Genomic DNA, 16,658 nt, shown 5'->3' with positions numbered 1-16,658 from the left:
ACAGCCCCAAGAAACGGGAAATCTTGCTCGTATTCAGCAGCGGTAGATTCTATCGGTGCACGTGATAAGCAATCAGCATCATTGTGCTTGAGACCGGACCTGCAAACGACCGTGATGTCATATTCCTGTAGACGTAAGCTCCACCTAGCGAGTGTTCCAGAAAGGTCCTTGAGGTTCGCCAGCCAGCACAATGAATGGTGGTCGCTGATGGCTCGGAACGGTCTGCCGTACAAGTATGGCCGGAGCTTGCTGATGGCCCATATAACCGCCAGGCATTCCTTTTCTGTAGCTGAGTAAATTGTTTCAGCTTTCGATAGAGTGCGGCTTGCGTACGCAATGACTTTTTCTTCTCCATTCTGCCACTGAATAAGTATGGCGCCGAGACCAACGTTACTCGCGTCGGTGTGGATGTCTGTTTCGGCATCTTCATCAAAATGGGCAAGTATGGGAGGGCTCTGCAAGCGTCGTCGTAGCTCAGAGAAGGCGTCTTCTTGTTCTTTCTGCCACACGAAAGGGACATCTTCTTTTGTAAGCCGCGTGAGTGGTTCGGCAATTTTAGAAAAGTTTTCTACGAAACGCCTGTAGTAGGCACACAGACCCAGGAAACGCCTGATAGCTTTCTTATCTCTTGGCTTCGGAAACTTTTCTACTGCCGTGATCTTCTCAGGATCTGGGCGGACGTGCTTGAGCACTGACAATGTGTCCGAGAAAGCTTGCTCGCGAAAACCGAAGTGACATTTTTCGGGTTTTATGGTCAATCCTGCCTTGCGAATGGCATCCAGAACTGCCCGCAGCCGCTGCACATGCTGCTCGAATGTAGTGGAGAAGACCACCACATCATCAAGGTAAACGAGGCACGACTGCCATTTCAGTCCGGAAAGAACAGTGTCCATCATCCGCTGGAAAGTGGCGGGCACCGAACACAGTCCAAATGGAAGCACCTTAAACTCTTATAAACCATCCGGTGTCACAAATGCCGTTTTTTTTTTTTTGCGATCTCGCTCGTGCACTTCTATCTGCCAGTACCCGCGTTTAAGATCCAAAGAAGAGAAGAAGTGAGCATCGCGTAGTTTGTCCAAGGTGTCGTCGATGCGTGGGAGTGGATAAACATCCCGCTTCGTGACGAGGTTGAGTTTTCTGTAGTCTACACAAAAACATAGGGTGTTATCCTTCTTTTTCACCAGAACTACCGGAGATGCCCACGGGCTATTCGATGGCTGTATTACATCGTCCTTGAGAATTTCCTGTACTTGACTTCTTATCGCTTCTATTTCTTTTGGAGCCACTCGGTACGGGTGTTGGTGCACTGGTCTTACGGGTTTTTCGACTATAATGCGGTGCTTTGCAACGGGAGTGCAATGGACTTTCGATGAAGTGGAGAAGCATTCGGCGAACTCTTTGACCAAGCTCACAATCGTATGTCTTTGTGGTGATGACAGCTCTTGGTCAATATCGATAGATGCGAGCACACTGTCTAAAGTCCCAGATGCTAGTGATGGTGTCTCGAGAGTCGATATATCCGTAACTTGTTCATAGCCATGAAGAGATGCTATGGCTGTTCCCTTCGCCACGTGTTGTGTCCCATTGCCAAAGTTAGTCAAGAGGACAGCCGCACATCCGTTGCGCAGGTGAACAAGGCCCCTTGCCACACATATTTGCTTTTCCAGTAGCAGCCCGATATTTCCGTCTACAAGTCCCCCATAGTCTCGAAATGCGTCACTCCTTACAATGACCGTCACACTGCATCTTGCCGGCACCGTCACGTGTTCATCCACAATGCGCAGAGAGGCAACATGTGGCTGTTCCACATCAGAAAAGTCGACAGCATTTTCCGTAGTATAAACAACACGCGAGATTCTTGCAAGTCGATTATTGCGCCGTTTGCTTGCAAAAAGTCCATGCCCAGGATCAGATCGCGGGAACACTCGGGTAGAACAATAAAGCTGCTGACGTACATAAAGCCACTAATTCCCATCCTTGCTGTGCACATTCCTACAGGCTCGACTAAGTGTCCCCCGGCTGTACGTATCGGAGATCCGGTCCAATGGGTCAATACCTTTTTCAATTTTCTGGCGAGTACACTACTAATAACTGAATAGTCAGCACCAGTGGCTATCAACGCGGTCACTTCGCAGTCGTCGATGATGATATGCAACTCAGAAGTAGCGTCGCCATCACTGCATTTGTTCGTCGCGGTGTCACTGCCATCGTCTCGTCGGGTTAGCGATGGAGGGCCTTCGGTTTCCTGGGCGTCAGCGGCCTTGCCTCCACAGGTCGCTGGCTCTAGTTTTCCCGTCGCGGACTTGGTGAGCGACGCCTCGGTGACATGGAGGACGGACGCGGACTCGGCGACCGATAACGCATAGGCGCTGCCGATCGAGGCTCATGTTGCTGGGGGTACGGAATGTTTCGGCGTGTAGATAAAAATGCTTCTATCTCGTAAGGGCGCTCACCGTTTCGAGGCCAAGGCGCATTCACGGAGAAGCCACGGAGTCCCACTCAGCGATACTGACATTCCCGATACAGGTGACCAGCCTCGCCACAGTGGTAGCAGAGGGGACGCTGGTCTGGAGTATGCCATACATCGCTTTTACGTGGTCTTCCTTCCAGCATGGACGGCATACTGCAAGGAAGCATCTGGGGTGTAGCGGTAGTTCTGGTAGAGTCAGCGCGTCCAATGTCCTGCCGTAAAGCTTGGGCGTATGATATCCGCGGCTGACGCTCCAGTTGTGCTAGGGGCCGTACCTGAGGCTCTGGTTCACAAATTACTTGTCGCACTTCTTCGCGTACGACATCTGCAAGTGATGACACCGTAGGAAGGCTTTGAACCAGCTTCAATTTCTGCAGCTCTTCCCTAACAACAGACCTCACCATTTCACGTAGGGCGTCGATGTTGCTGGGGAGGGCTCCTGACCCAACTTCAAATAATGCGACGCTTGCATATCTGTTGTACTGTCTTGCACGCTGCTGCAGCGTCTTCTCCATCGTCATCGCTTCTGATCTGAATTCGGCTACAGTGCGGGGCGGATTACGTACCAGGCCTGCAAATAGCTCCTGTTTAACACCGCGCATTAGGTGCCGTAATTTCTTGTCCTCGGCCATGTTTGAGTCAGCTCGGCGGAAGAGGTGGGACATGTCTTCAATGTACATGGTCACACTTTCATTATTTCGTTGGTTCCTTGCCTGAAGAGCAGCCTCTGCCCTCTCTCTGCGGTCCGTGCTCGGGTAAGTAGCGAGCAGATCTCGTCAGAAGTCATCCCACGATGAAAACGATGCTTCGTGGTTTTGAAACCACGTGCGTGCAGATTCCTCCAGTGCGAAGTACACATACCGGAGTTTCCTCATTGCGTCCCAGCCGTTGCATCTGGCGACACGCTCGAAGTTTTCGAGCCAGTCCTCGGCATCCTCAAATGTGTCTCCGTGAAATGATTCTGGCGTCTTGGGTGAGTCAACGACGACGTGAGGAGGGGTCATTTGAGTAGCTATCGCACTGGCGCCTAGGCTGACCGCCGTTGCTTCCCTTGGTGATTCGGTGAGAGGACCAAACTCGGGAGGCTCACCTCGTATGCGTCGACTTGTGCGTTGGTGAACAGGCGTCAATTCCGTTGGCTGCAAACTTCGGGGGTCCGGGCTACCTTCCCTGACGTGTGTGGGGCTTGGAATCATACCCCGCACCTCCACCAGAAATGTAACCGACAGTTACGACAACCGTTTCTAATAAAACTGATTTATTCTGGGCGAACCTGTGCCCGAGAACTCCAGAGACTCAACACTCAACCAAAACGCCTGCGAGCGTCGCCTCTTCGAACGTTGTTCTCTTCTTTTTCACCTCCTGTCGTGTGCCATTCATCCGATCCTCGAGCACGAGCCACCGGTCTGTCAGCACGTGGTGTGGGTACGTGTGGCGCAGCGTTGCCTTGCGGTGCCCTGCCTGACGCTTGTGTTGTGGCGGTTCTTTGAGACACAGCTATGATGCGGCGGCCGTCTTTTCGTTCTCAGTATGCTGGCGGCAATATCGACGGAAAGTCGCCCCTCAGTGTTCTTCATCACCGAACGCAGTGGTGGCGTCCGTTTCCTTCTGGACACAGGCGCAGAGATGAGCGTTATCCCTGCGCCTCCAGCTGACCGTAAGCGCTCAAGCTCATCTCCATTACAAGCAGTCAATAACACAACGATCGCTACTTACGGACATCGCTCGCTATTTCTCAACCTAGACCTAAAAAGAACATTTCGTTGGATTTTTATACTTGCTGATGTGAAATTTGCAATCCTCGGCGCCGATTTCCTCCATCACTTCGGTCTTTTGGTAGACATGCGCAACCGACGCCTATATGATCCTGTGTCGCAAGCAACAGTGCAAGGCAAGGCCTCAAGACACCCTCCATTAAGCCCTACCTTGGTCGGACCAGCCGGAACATCTTGCTTTGTGGCAATACTGAACGAGCTTCCCGAACTTATGCGCCAAGCAAAGGCGGACACTGCGGCTCAGCATGACATGCTCCATCATATAACTACGACTGGTCCTCCCGTCCATGTCAGACCGCGTCGCATGTCCCTTGAGAAGCTCCGTTTGGCACGCCAAGCGTTCGATTATATGCTCGAGCTTGGTATCATTCGGCCCTCGTCAAGCCCTTGGGCGTCTCCACTTCACATGGTACCAAAACTGGCATCAAATGACTGGCGACCATGTGGCGATTACCGGGCACTCAATCGAGCAACTGTACCAGACCGCTACCCTGTGCCACACATTCATGATATTACAATGAACTTGCACGGTGCTATAATATTTTCCAAGCTGGACCTCGTGAAGGCATACCATCAGATACCAGTGGCACCAGAGGACGTCCCGAAGACCGCGATAGCAACACCTTTCGGCCTATTTGAATTTCTTCAAATGCCATTCGGACTTCGCAACTCTGGACAGACATTTCAGCGGTTTACGGACGGTGTCTTATGCGGTCTAGAATTTTGCCACGTTTACCTGGACGATATGCTTATCGCTAGCGCCACTTCATCTGAACACAAGGAACACCTGCGAACCGTTTTTCGACGTCTCTCTGCACATGGCATCGTCGTCAATGCAGCAAAATGCCAGTTCGGTGTGCCCGAGCTGACATTCCTGGGCCATACCATCCCAGGAAGCAAAAGTCAGCTACAAGCCTTCCTGACTCGGCTTGACCCAGCTTGACACGGCTAGTGCTAAGTTAAGCTTCAAATTAGACGTCTTCTGTATAGCTTATACGTCTAGTCTTGAAGACTTCTGCTGTAAGACCTGATGGAGACGTACAGGCTCTGGTAGACGTTTTTAAAGTCAATCTCGAAGTCTTGCAAGCAAAACTTGCGCACATTTTTACTACCAGCTTGCAACGATTCCTTCGACAGCACCATCAGTGGAATGATTACATCGTTATGGTATCGTCATATAACAGCTCTCCGCACAAAACAGTGTATTACCAGCGTACTGCAAGGTTTATGCTCGAGTCGATTTCGCATAGGCCGCTAGTTAGACGGTTACAGCGCGCGTACCAAGTATCAGCCATTGAGGAAGGTACCTTCCTCCATGGCCAATTCAAACCTACCGCGTCAGCTCAAACTGAAAGCCGCGCCACAGTTTCGTGTGCCGGTGATGGCAATACAACAAAACCTTTCAATAAAATGTGTGCCGTTATTACACAATTCGTAAAAGTTTTAATAAAACATTTTGAACGAAGTTTCATAGGCTAGTATAACATGGTGCGGCACAACAGTTGGTGCGCTACTATGGCTTGGCCGCTTCCAACGCTAGCTCCCGCGCCTGCCATGCTGCCGTTGCCGTGCATTGTCTCCGTTCGCGCTTGCAGTGTCGCGCATGGCCGCGCGCCCGCACTTTGCAAAGGATTCAATGGGTCGCTTTCGTGCGCACATCGCATTCTCTGTGTGTTCCTGCGTTGATGGCTCAGCTTCGTTTTGGTAAGTGGTTAAAGTTTTTCTCTCTTTAGAAAGCTCTGTCACACGATTGTAGCACCATGACCCTCTTGGTTGATTGTTTCTCATGCAACAGCTGTTGTTTCGAATTTCCTCGCGGCACGTCTGATGTCACGGACACTATATATAAGCTCGTCAGGTTGGGATTACATTTTGGTTGGTGTGGGATCATTCACTGCCGTTAGCATCAACTGACCGAGCTAAAATTGTTACATCGGGAACCACTTCTCGCGGAATCGCCGCCTAGTTTCCTCGTGGTCGAAAGTTGAGAATGTATTAAGCTGGTGCTGTAATTATATAAACGCGAGCTATGCCGCTTATTGACTTATATTACTTCGTTGATGGTTTAGAACTGCATCACTATGCGAATAATATATCTGCGTCCCCGACTGATTGCATCGAGACGTAAGCACGTGCGTTTTATATACGTCCGCTGCATTCAGTTTGTGAAGAACAAATGCAAAACAACAACAGGTTGATTTGGGCGAGTTGGTACATACTGAATAACGTAGGTACAGCGCAACAACTTTTGTAAGGAAACGGATACGCTGTACCAGCGTTTTCCTGTCTAATTGCTCTCTTCCAAAAATTGTTGCGCTGTACCTACGTTATCCAAAAGCAAAGCGGCGCACAAAAACAAAATGAGACTTTGTGCGAACTCCCTTGTTGCCCGTTGTATAAGATACGCTTTGATTCATTTTTTGTAGTACCCAAGGCCTTGAACAGCAAAAGTATGACAGCCTGCCCAATGCAAGCACTTCTATGGATGAATGCTACCCGTAGTGCAGTGAGGCCATGATTTCAGCGAAGAATACCAACCATAGTGACATAATCTTGAGCCAGGTTGCACCTCAGATAGGGAATGATGGCACTAGTTCCCAAAAGCTTGGATGGGACTTGAAATACTTACAACGAGCAGAACAGGATCGAACATGTGCAGCTATATAGGAGTATACTCATGCATGTAGAAGTTGCGTCGTGCAACATGTTATTAGCTACCGTCCAAGCTGTCAAAGTGTGCATGGCTCTTGTCTATCTTTTCTAGGTGCTTTCAGACATTCACGTACTAATCACAGACATGGGAAGACTATAAGACGTCAAGATGAAAGGCTCCTAGCAGCTCAGTGTTCCCAACGAAACTGGCAGAATGGCAGTGGCTGATTACAAGCTGCCTTTGGTGAACAAAAAAACCGTGACCACATTAGAATCCGAGCAGAGCTCCAATCCTGCATTCTGATGACACCTTGTAAGTAAAAGCTTTATTAATTGACTACATGAGCACATTTTTATAATAACTCGTGCCAGGTGTAACTAATGCCTTTTATATGCATGTTAAATTGACTTCATTGTTTTATTGAAATTGTGTGGCTTCATGTTTTTGAGTTGTATACGCAGTAGTTTCAGTTAATACTTTTTTTATACTATGGCTGTTTACATCTTGGCAGTTTTTGTGTGTAAATATTGCTGCAGTAATTTCTCTGGAATGCATAATCATTTAGTGTCATCTGCCTTACCTTTTCTGCGGATTTAATACCCGCCTTCATGCAGCCACTGTAATATCCACAGTGTGTATATTTGGTGTTTTCGGCTTTGAATCCCTTTTGTTCTCTTCCAAATTTTTTTTTCAGACACAACGGCTCTCTGTTATGGGGGGCTGGTACTTAAGAAGCTTTACTGCGGGCATCCTACCCACTATTTTCAGACTGTTTTGGTGGAAACTTAAGCTAGACTCTAGGCCAGCGGCGGAAAAAGAGCTTCAGGGACGTGCATGTCTACAGTGTCATGGAAGGTAAGATTAGAGGGCTGCTGTTTGACTGGGCCTAGAGATAAAGTGCAGTGACTCTTACTCACAAAATACATGCTATTTTGAATGAAAAAAAATAAATAAAAACATGAACACATTTGAAAAAAAAATATCATCCATCCGTGTAGCTAAGTCGGGTGGACATATTTTTCTTTTATAAGCCTTCCTCCCCCTTGCAGTTCCATAGAACTGATGTTCCACAAATTTTATTTACGAGTTGCAAATCTGTTCGTATGTAGCAATGGTTCGGATATCAGCCACAACTGCTGATACCGTGTACACATGCTACTTGCACTGTTTGACTAGATGGTTTGGTATTCCAGAAGCTATTCATAGCAATACCACGTGGGAAAATGTGATGACCGATGCCATTCGCCAAGCAGAAACTGCCTGGTTGAAGAATTGCAGTTTGCGAGCAGATAAAAAGCCAGCACGTTACGTTAAGCTTAGTGTTCAGGTAATTTTATATAGAAATTTAAGATATACTTACGTTTTTAACTGAGTCAGCATCACGTAGCATGTTTACATCTCATTAAAATCGACTGTTGGTTCTAGATCAGAAGTGCATGGTATGGGATTAACATTTTGTCTTGGCGTTCTAAACTCTACTTATATCAGTCTGTTCTCAATCGCCAGATAACTTCCAACGACCATCTATGCATGATGTTGTGACATCATGCTTTACTGTGGCCATAGGGAAACTTGTATACATTCTGAAGAATTTTACTTTAGACAATAAATTCTGGGAACCCCAAGTAGAGTTGGCGTTCAGGGCCGCTTGCTTACATGATGCAGTGTAAAAGAAAGATATAAATATCTACTTCCAGGCAGCAAAAGGACATGGGAGATGCTTTAGGTGAACGTGAAAAGGCATTTTAAATTATAGAATTAATTATACCTGTCTTCTGGCACTATGCTTATGCCTGCAGATTTTAAGCAGTTTTTTATGTGTTGTATTTGTTTCTTTTATGCCATTGTTCAGTCTTGTGGGGACAGCCACTGAAAGGCCAGGCTTAAAACAAGTATAACTATGCATCATGAGTGCATCAGTTCTATAATGTTTGAAAGTGGTGTGCGCATTACATGCCCTTAACAGTAGTCACCGAGAGAAAACAAAGTGTATTCGCTAATTTTTCTAATATGTAGAGATTATTTCTTAGTCATGTTTATGCTAAGCATTTGGCTTTTACTGGCCTTACTATAAGTGAGTCTGGTCTTTTTTCCCTTTTTTCGACTGGCGCAGATGCATCAAAGGATACTGGACCTGCCGCCAGCTGACATGCCTTTCTTCCTCCTTAGTTCTGTTAAGATGTGGGTTCAGTTTTTCTAGACATGCAATCCATAATATATGCAGTCTAGTCAATCAGTGCACGGCATTACATGCCATTCATTTCCTATGTATATATTTAGTCAGAATCAAAGCAGGACAAGCACATGTACATAATTTGCAAGAATAAAATTTTGTTTTTTGCTAATTTTGCTGCCTCTTAAACATTGTTATGAAATGCTGGCTACAGAAGAGGCATTTTACAAGATGTCTTTTCAATGTGCCCTTGTGTGCTGCATGAATTTTGCTTGTGTTAGCAGTATACCCAAATTAATTGTGCGCTAATGCAGATCACTGGTACTGCTATTGTTTTCTTGGAACCAGTGGTGCGATTCAGGATTTCTAGGAAATGTACATATATTGAATGCGACTGGCTTTAACTTCAAAATAAAAACACGCAAAGCTACTAAGCTGAAAAAAGTTCAGTATTATGTGCTAAATGCATGCTTTTCCAAAGGCATAAATATTAAAGGCTGCATAGATTCCATAGTTTGGTAATGAAATCTGTCAAGGTATAATAGTGAGAGCCCATCTGTGACATGCAAACATGTATACATACATATGCCAACAATGTCATTTATGCACTGAAATAACATTCTTCCAAAGTGAATAGACTCGCAAGAACATTAATACACTTTGCAAGTGAACAGCACTGTAGAAATTGCATGTCGCACACAGCCTCTCAACATTATACCTTCACAGATTTTATTACAAACTGTGAAATCTATGTGGCTCCTTTTAATATTTATGCCTTTGCAAAAGCATGCATTTAGACCATTATACTGAACTTTTTCAGCTTAGTAGCTTTGGTGCGTTTTAGTTTTGAAGTTAAAGCCAGTCACATTCAATATATCTACATCGGTTAGAAATCCTGAATCACAAGACTGGTTAGAAGAAAAGCATATCAGGACCAGCGATCTGCATTAGTGCATGGTTAACATATGCATTATTTAACCTTTTTTTTTGCAAGGTGGATTGCATCATTTCTCCGGCAAGCAAAATAATCCTTTATACGAAAGTTCTACAGATAGTCTAACGAACAGCTTGCCAAGACTTCCCCAAGACGAATACGGAGGGAGCATTAGCTTGGCTTCAGGAGTGCTTGTGGAGTTCTAAGGCTACTACTCGGCTTGTAGAAGCTGGATAGTAGACAACCTTTTGGCTTGAGCAAGCCCAAATGTAGACGTCTTCTAGATGGGTTTGTGCTACCTGGGATATTGTGTGCCGGAATTCGCCCCCACCCGGAAAAGGTAAAAGCTGTGCGAGAATTCCCAAAACCTAACACTAAGCGGCAGCTCCGCGAGTTCCTTGGACTGGTGAACTTTTATCGCCGTTTTGTACCTCAGTGCGCGGCTATCTTGCACCCTCTGCACAGACTACTAACAACTGCGGAGAGCAAAGCGGGGACCCTCACTTGGACTGACGAAGCATGCAACGCTTTTCATCGAGTCAAGGAGGCTTTGGCAAACGCTGCTTTGCTCGTGTATCTGCAACCAGGCATACCACAGTGCATAATGGTCGATGCCTGAGACACAGCCATCGGCGCAGTATTACAGCAGCTGAGCAACGGAATCTGGCGCCCGACATCTTTCTTCTCGAGAAAGCTGACCCCTGCAGAAGAGTGCTACAGCACTTTCGGCCGAGAGCTGCTTGCTATCTATGCCGCCATCCGACATTTTCGTCACTACCTGGAAGGCGTGGATTTCTTTGTGCTTACAGACCACAAACCTTTAACGTACGCCCTCAGTCTCCCGACATCGGACAGAGGAACGCACACAGCCCGTGAGCTACGTCAGATGTCTTACATATCCGAGTTCACTACAAACATTCGGCATGCGAGCGGCGTCAACAATGTGGTCGCAGACGCCCTGCCACGAAGTCCTGTCAACGCCCTTAACCTTTCCCAGGAAACTGATTTGACTCAGCTGGTGGCAGCTCAGCAAGCTGATCAAGAACTCGGTCAGTTGCTGACAACAACAACCGCGCTGAAGTTGCAATGGCTACCTGTGTCCGGCTCAAAAGACCGAGTGTGCTGCGACGTATCAACGGACAACCCTCGTCCTTTCGTTCCTTCTGGCCTTCGTCGTACCGTCTTCCAGTCGCTGGAAGCTGGCACATCTGGGAGTTCGGGTGACACAAAAACTAGTGACTGCAAGGTACGTCTGGCCATGTATAAATCGAGACGTCCGGCAGTGGACGCGAGAGTGCATCGCCTGCCAGCGCTCCAAAGTCCAGCGCCACACCGTGACGCCATTGGCGAGGTTCCCGGCGCCAGACGCACGATTTGAGCATGTGCACTTGGACATTGTCGGACCGCTACCACTTTGTAATGGTCAGTCATATTTACTTACTTGCGTGGACAGATTTACACGCTGGATTGAAGCTGTGCCTACCGCAGACATCACCGCTGACACAATCGCCCATGCTTTTCTGTACCACTGGGTGGCTCGCTTCCGCGCGCCGTCCACAGTTACGACTGACCGCGGCAGACAGTTCGAGTCGGCTCTTTTTGCCAGCATAACACGGCTGATCGGCACCTCTCGCATCAGAACTACTGCCTACCATCCTCAGAGCAACGGTATGGTTGCGAGGCACTTCCGCTCAGCTCCATTTTCTCTGATTCCAAATCTCCAGCCTTGAGGATGGCGCATCGTTTGCTCAAGAAAGACCTGACGAAGGCATGGAAGGACGAGCCCAGGTCGAGTTTGGAGATGGCGTAGAGAACGAACTTGTGACGGATGTTATCAAAGGCCTTCTCCAGGTCCAAACCAAGGATGGCTCTCGCGTCCCGAGTGCAGTGTTCCAGGATTTGGATCTTGATAAGCTTCATGGCGTCCTGGGTGGAGAGGCCTGGCCTGAAACCTATCATGTTGTGAGGAAAAAGGTCATTGGTCTCGATATACTCGGCAATTCTGTTATGGATGGCGTGTTCGGCCACCTTCCCTACACATGACGTCAGTGAGATGGGGCGGAGATTGTCCAAGCTCGGCGGTTTACCGGGCTTTGGGATGAGTATGACCTTCGCCACCTTCCATTGTTCCGGTACAATTCCCTCCTCCCAAATGCGATTTCTCTCCTCTGTGAGAAACTCGACCGATTCGTCCTCTAGGTTTCTGAGAGCCTTGTTGTTAATGTGATCCGGGCCGGGTGCCGACCTACCATTGAGGTCGTGTAGGACACGGCGGATTTCACTGATTTGGAAAGGCTCGTCCAGCGCGGAGTTCGGCTTCCCTTTATATACTGGGTATTTCACCTCATCGGCCAGTTTTGAGCGGCAGGTACTTCTTAGCTAGCATCACCAGCACTTCCTCTTCCGAAGACGACTTCTTGGCTTCGTGGAGCGCTTTAGCGAGGACACTTCTCTGGTTTGACTTGGTGCCGGAGTCGTCGAGCAAGTGTTTGAGAAGATTCCACTTCCCTCCCGTGCGCATCTGCCCGTCGATTGAATTAAATTATGGGGTTTTACGTGCCAAAACCAGCTCTGATTATGAGGCACGCCGTAGTGGGGGACTCCGGAAATTTGGACCACCGTCGATTGAATTGCAAATTTCGTCCCATTGCTGCCTAGACAGGGCTTGGCAGTGCTCGTCGATCTGTTTGTCTATCTCGGCTATCTTCTCCTGAACTTGCGATTCAAACGTTGGCTTTTCCACCTCTCGAGGATTGATTGCTTGGCCTCGAGTAGGTGTGCTAGCCTGCTATCCATTTCGTCTGTCTGCAGATCCGTCCCTATGGTTTTGGTGGTGGAGCAAACATCTTGCAGAAGTAGTTCGGACCACTGGACGAAGCTCTCGGGCTTTTTTCCACGGGCGGCGCGGGCCTTGCGAACCTCACGGAATTTATTATTACAAATGCTTTTTTTAATTATGGTGTCATATTTGACAGCCAGCGACTGCTGCTTAAGTTACAAAAATGTCGCAGTTTCGCCCGAAAGGCGAAGCATGAATGCGATAGCAAATTTTAGTAGACAAGATATACGAAGTAAGGATAGTAGTTTTATCGGCCGTATAAAGTTGTAAATATTAAAAAAAATTAAATTATGGGGTTTTACGTGCCAAAACCACGATCTGATTATGAGGCACGCCGTAGTGGGACTCCGGAAATTTGGACCACCTGGGGTTCTTTAACGTGCACCTAAATGTAAGTTGTTTTCGCATTTCGGCCCCATCGAAATGCGGCCGCCGTGGCCGGGATTCGATCCCGCGACCTTGTGCTCAGCAGCCCAACACCATAACCACTGAGCAACCACGGCGGGTGGAAAGTTGTAAATATTCGCTGACTTACTAAATAAACAAGCACGGTGTCACGCGCGCACAGGTAAATATGAACACATCTCGCTCGATGACCGCGGAAACTCGTCAAAACGCTGCAGTGAGAAAGCGCGCCAGCGGCAGCGAGCAAATTGGCCTTCACGCTCTCTCTCCATTCAAGTTCAACGTGAACTAAACGTCGAAAGCACAGCGCATACGAAGCTACCGGCACCCGGCGCATGCACTTTGTACCCATCCCAGATCGCTTTGAAGATGAGGCCCCCGCCACCCCCGTGGACGCACACTTCGGTCACATCGCAGATCGCTTTCAAGATAGGCGCCCGCGCGGCAGCTCCGTGAGAAGCAGCCGCAAGACCAGAACGCACCCCCCCCCCCCCCGACGTCTCCGTGGCCTCCTCCCCGTTCCTCGCGCGCTTCCGGCCGCCTTCATCTCGCGTGCACGAGATTAGGCTGCGGTTGCCGGCTCACCCTCGCACGCTTTCACTCGCACACACAGCGTACGGCGCGCGGCGACAGCTTTATCGCCATTGGACTTTATATAGAACCTCACGGCGACGGCAAACATGCGCTTGGAGTGTCCATATAATTGCTATCGCAATAAAAACAAATCTGGCTATGCTTCTGTCCCTTCTGGCATCCTGCTCAGAGCATGCTCTAGAAGCACGGTGGTGGCCAAAAGCCATTGAATGAGCTTAAATGACGTCATAATGGCATAAAAGGTAATTTTGTGCATCGAATGTATATCCACCACTCCGCGACGGTTTCTTCTAATAGATAAAACCAATCTCTAAAAGCGATTGCGGAGGTCCACAAGATGTCATGCATAATCCGACAAAATTTGCATGTTACATTACTGACAGGGAGGAAATATGATATTTATAATTGGTGTGCATAAACTCCATATGTTACCAATATATGGCCCATCAGCTTTTTTGGTTTAGTCGCAAAAATAAAACAACGAAATGAACAGCGTATTGGACCGTTTTGTGCGCGTTTCAAACGTGCTGCCAGCCAACTCTGCGAACACATGGGGAACAGGAGTAATTGGCCCTCAAGGTGTGCATAAACTCTATATGTTACCAATATATGGCCCATCAGCGTTTTTGGTTTAGTCACGAAAATAAAAACGCGTTTCAAACGTGCTGCCAGCCAACTCTGCCAACACAACCCAATAATGTCCGAATCCTACGTCCCATGGATGCCTACAGGACATCTTTCATAGGACGTGAGATATCAGGATATTTTTCGGACGTCTGCGGGATGCTGTGCGTTGTCTGGGATCTATTCATGCCAAGGGTCCGAAGCCTCGATGGGCTGGGATGGTTTACAGTCACAGCATAAAGGCACAAAATAATTTGCCTCAGCCGTGAGTAGTTTGATGAGAAAGGGAGTTGCAGCGAACTCGATCTTGTCAATCATGGATATGGCTCAACTCACAATCTTCAGGAAATGCCGCAAGTTACAAAAAAGGCAAATATGTTTACATATTTACCTACACAAAAGCCTTAGCCTGCACTAAATGCTGGGTGGTATAACGTAATTAAATGACGAGGTCCAGCCTCTGAAGGCAATAGTGGCAATTTTCTCGATTGGGTACCAGTGTCTAGATGCTGCTTCCGTGCTATCGTAAGCGAGAAAGGTTCTTGGCAGCAGTTAGTTAGCCAGTTCCTCATAAATAATTTGAAAGTATTGCAAGTGGATGATCCTTTGAGGACTAAAAGCTCTACAGATGTAATTAAATTCCTAAAAGGAAACGCCTCTATTGCATACGTTTTTTCTGTAGACGTAGTAATTTGTTTTACTCAGTGCCTCAATAGCTAGGAAATGTGTGCCTCCGTTAATGATTGCATTGGCCGTAACGGCGCAGTAGCTTTTCAGAATTTAGTGGGTGTCTATTGACAATTTTATGGTTTTGCTGGAATTTTATTTAAAGTCTATTTTTATTGCTTTTAACGATGACCTGTATGTTCAGCGGCAAGGAATATGCATTTTGGTTCCTGCGTCGCACCTGTGCTCTGTGACAATTTCTTGACCGCGACCTACACTGTTCCTTTAACGATAGGTTCTACCGTAAGGCTTTTAGATACGTTGATGATTTGTTAATTTGTTTGAAAAGGAACCATGATTTTACCGTTGACCAGTGTATTAACGAGGTTTTACGCAATTTTAGGCTACATGGGAAGGGCATGCTATTTACACATGAACTCTCCCTTCCCATGGTAATCTTCAGTTTTTAGATCTGATTTTAGTTCTTGACAGAAACCACGTCTGTTGGCAGTATAGCCCACGTGCACAGAAGGAATTGCTGCCATACGATTCGGCACATTCAAAGTTAGTAAAAAGAGCAATAGCCACTCTATGCCTTGAATCTGCTCCCATGAAGTCGTGCTCTCACGCGATGCAGGCTCGCTTTGACAACCAATTGGCGAGGCTACAGACAGCCGGCTAACCGAGCTCGGTCGTAGGGGCCGTCTCAAAAACATTGCTCCAGAAGGTGAAGGGCAAAAAGCATATGCCTAACCCTAACCAAAAAGGATGCAAGCCCGCAGTGGTGCCATATGTCCACAAACTTTCCCACAATTTGAAGAAAGTCGCAAATAGGTTTGGTGTACTTGTTTTCTCGGCGCCACGAAAGTTGGCTGGACTGTGTCCGCGCATTAGCCACGTTGACAAAAAGTCAGGATGCCAGAAAAACCACACCAGACCTTATGTGAAATGTGCGACTGGCGTTGTATATGAGCTACCGCTGAAATGTGGGAAGTCCAACGTGGGCCAAACGGGAAGATGTGTGAATGACCGGGCACGGGAGCATGAATTAATTTGTCAATCATAAATAAAGGTAATGCGCACTTACCTGCGCATTGCATAGTTTGCTTGGCCGGCACATGTGAGCCACTACTGCGCGATATTATAATAATTGGCAAGAGTGGTGATACATTAATTAGAGAACTTTTGGAGGCCTATCACATAAAAGAGAGAGGCACGAGTTGCATTAGTGATACGTCTGTTTTTCTGTTTGACGAGATGCAGCTGCTAAAAACGTCACTTTAATCGCCTTAGACGACACTGACACGCGCATGCGCATTTGTTGACTCCCTCTTGCTCTGCTGTAAGAATAAAACAGTTGAAGTTCAGCGCCTTCATGACCTATCGTTTCCTACTTTTCTTTCCATGTCTTTCTTTTCCTGTTCGCGCAACCATGCTTTCCTCAGATGCTGCTTACTGTATGACATGAGTGAAGGCAATTAGCATTTGGTCTTGAAAAGGAAGCAATGAGCAGATACACTGCACT

At 47.5% G+C, this 16,658-nt stretch overlaps 1 long non-coding RNA gene across 1 annotated transcript; it reads left to right on the top strand.

The window, feature by feature from the left end:
• Window positions 1-5,826: 5,826 nt before the first annotated feature.
• On the top strand, window positions 5,827-9,314 carry LOC119436765 (uncharacterized). Its single transcript, XR_005189111.2, has 4 exons — window positions 5,827-5,949; window positions 7,010-7,210; window positions 7,593-7,753; window positions 9,012-9,314. It is a non-coding gene; the product is annotated as an uncharacterized LOC119436765 (long non-coding RNA).
• The last annotated feature ends 7,344 nt before the right edge of the window (window positions 9,315-16,658 follow it).

This window comes from Dermacentor silvarum, chromosome 1 (genome assembly GCF_013339745.2).
Source record: "Dermacentor silvarum isolate Dsil-2018 chromosome 1, BIME_Dsil_1.4, whole genome shotgun sequence".
NCBI classification, from domain to species: domain Eukaryota; kingdom Metazoa; phylum Arthropoda; class Arachnida; order Ixodida; family Ixodidae; genus Dermacentor; species Dermacentor silvarum.
Note: the sequence above shows the minus strand (reverse complement) of the source record. Positions and strands in the feature narration are given on the sequence as shown.